Below are 3198 nucleotides of genomic sequence, written 5' to 3' on the forward strand. Positions count from 1 at the left end.
AATTTACTAAGACGTAATGTAATTAGTTAAAATAATTTCAGCATTTAAAATGATTTTGACACCCTTGCTTATAATCAATGTCATAAAAAAGGGGGAGCCCCCAAAACATAATTTATTTGTTTAAAAATGTGTATTTATTCTCACATGTTTAAACTTCAGTCACATCCAAAACACTCTCCATTTGATGCAATACACCTATTGAGATGTTTTCTCCACTGCTCAAAACAATTTTGAACTCATCGATTTTGATGCTTTTTAGTTTTCTGCCATTTTTGGTTTCATCTCTTCCACATCAGTGAAATGTTTCCTTTTGATGTAATTTTCATCCAGGGAAACAAGCAAACAAACAAAAAAGTTTCCCCGAGTAAGATCAGGTGAACAGGAATGATGGGGCATGGGGGACATGCTATTTTAGTCAAAAACTGCTGAACACTCAGCGTAGTGTGGGCAGGTGCACTTCTAAAATCACCCACCATGAAATGGGCAAACACATTGACAGAGGCCTCAAAAAATTAACTGAAGCCAAAGGCAGCCTCTTACAACACCAACTGGTACATTGATACAGATGTGTTCCTAGAACACTCAGTGGAGGAAGCCTGTATTACAAGAGGTCCTCCCTCTAGAAGATAATCCCAGTTTCTTTGCCCCCTTTGTATATGCAATTTCAACACCTTTAGTTATGTTACACTAAATATTTATTTATAGAGTATTTATGGATTATCATTCTCCCTTAAACATGAGATATAAATCATTTTAACTGAATTGTTATGTGACCCTATGTTTATTCTCTATTCCGTCATTCAATAAATATGCTTGGTTTATTTGAATATTAATCACTATCACTAGGCAGTAGGTTTCATGAAACTGAAATATTGGACTGGCCAAAAAAATTATGAAGTTTTACTGTGCAATGGCTTCAGTAATGCTTAGTTGTCTTTAACTTCATTAGAAACTATTTTGTGAAATTGTATTTTGAGAGTTGTCATAAAAGTGTGCATTTTCTAAAAAGATAAAAATTGGTGAATTTTTGTAGCCATTTTAATATTGTAGGTGGAAGAAGATNATGTTACACTAAATATTTATTTATAGAGTATTTATGGATTATCATTCTCCCTTAAACATGAGATATAAATCATTTTAACTGAATTGTTATGTGACCCTATGTTTATTCTCTATTCCATCATTCAATAAATATCCTTGGTTTATTTGAATATTAATCACTATCACTAGGCAGTAGGTTTCATGAAACTGAAATATTGGACTGGCCAAAAAGTTTATGAAGTTTTACTGTGCAATGGCTTCAGTAATGCTTAGTTGTCTTTAACTTCATTGTGAAATTGTATTTTGAGAGTTGTCATAAAAGTGTGCATTTTCTAAAAAGATAAAAATTGGTGAATTTTTGTAGCTGTTTTAATATTGTAGATGGAAGAAGATATGCACCATTTTCAGTGTAATATGCATTGTTATTTCAAGAAAATGTAAAAATGCAACTGAAACATAAACACAAAAGACTTGTGTGGTGTATGGAGAAGGTGCTGTGACTGATGGAACACGTCAAATGTAGTTTGCAAAGTTTCTTGGTATTACTGACATTTTAGTCCAATAAGTCTTTGCTGTGGGGCCGTCTTATGCATTGGAAGACATTTAGCAGCATCCCTGGACTCTACCCACTATATATCAGTAGCAGGAGATAGCCAACATACCCAAGATATCTAAATCAATAAAGTTATTGGTGAAAATGAAAAATGTATCATTTATTTTATAGAGAAAACTTAATGGACTTTTTGACTAACCCAGTAGTAGTATGTATATTATGGTGATGACCACTCAAAGATTAGGGAGACAGTAAAAGACCTATGATTTCAAATTGTTTTACTCCAGGTGATGAGACTGGAAAAATAACCACAAGCAAAATAAAAATCTCAGAAAATATATTCACATTGCTTAGAATATAAATTTAAAGGCATCTATGGTGATTTTTTACATTACCTCAAATTCTTTGACCTTCTTTTCATATAGAAGTTAGGATTTGTGGGGGATATTACTCCCCTCCCTTTATACCTGACTGGCCTTAGATAACACTCGTAGCAAAGCAACGCTGAATAACGGGGGAACAGGGCAGACCCCACCACACGGCTTCCGAAGTCGCTTCTGGGGCCCTTAGTTGCAATGCATGGTCTGATTATCCTGGAGATAGTATGTCCGAGGAAGCCCCGTCCACAGGAAGTGCTCATGTGCGGTGCTTAAGACAACAGTGTCTGTCAGAGTTTAGCTCAATCTTTGAGCCTCTCCATAGGCGTAGGCATGTAAATGAAGTCATGTTCAAACAATTGCAGCCCAACAAGGCTCTTAAATCATTTCCAGCCATCCAAGTCTCCATCCTGAAGAAGGAGATGTGAAAAAACACAGATAAAAAACACAGATGTGAAAAAACAGAGATAAGCCCTTAAACTTTTGCTTTGTTCTAATACTTGACCCACAAAATCCATGAGCATGGTACTTTGTTTTTTTATGCCAGTAGGTACATAGATGTTTTTATGCATCTATGCATAAAATAGAGACCAATAGAGACCTGGACAAAACATCCAAATAAATTAGTGATACCAAGTAATTTGAGGAAATTATGAAAGACGTCATGTGTACAGTTACCTAAATTTGTCATTTGTAGTTACTGCAGAAATTTTTCAGTAGTAGAAATAAAAAGTGATAAATGCAGTTAAACAGCACCGGTTCACCCAAACACCTGTCACCTGGTCAGACTATTAGGTGGGATCCATGTAGACACTAGTGGAAAATCAGGTCAGAATAGTAGGTTGACACAAAGTTATGAGGACCTTTGGTAGCTGAAGAGTCTGAGTGCAATGTAGTAGTGAGTGGAACGTCACAGTAGACATGTAAGCAGTAAGTAAAAATACATTCTTTACATCCATATAGTTGCAGATATCTGTATACCTATATATTTAATAAAATGTATATGTACAAATGTGTACATTTAGGTAGCAAATATAGAAATATTTATAAATGTGCGTGCACAAATATATATTAATTTAAGCAAAACTGAGAAAAAGAACAATTCATATTTTAAATTTTCCACTGAAGTACTTTAATATATAGATTTCCCTGTGCCAGATATATTAACTCTTCAAACAATACATATTTTTTCTTTTAACTTCATGGGTATGCAAGCCTTTACCCTCA

The sequence above is a fragment of the Sturnira hondurensis genome, unplaced genomic scaffold (genome assembly GCF_014824575.4).
Source record: "Sturnira hondurensis isolate 20B ecotype Veracruz unplaced genomic scaffold, ASM1482457v3 Scaffold0015056, whole genome shotgun sequence".
In the NCBI taxonomy this organism is placed as follows: domain Eukaryota; kingdom Metazoa; phylum Chordata; class Mammalia; order Chiroptera; family Phyllostomidae; genus Sturnira; species Sturnira hondurensis.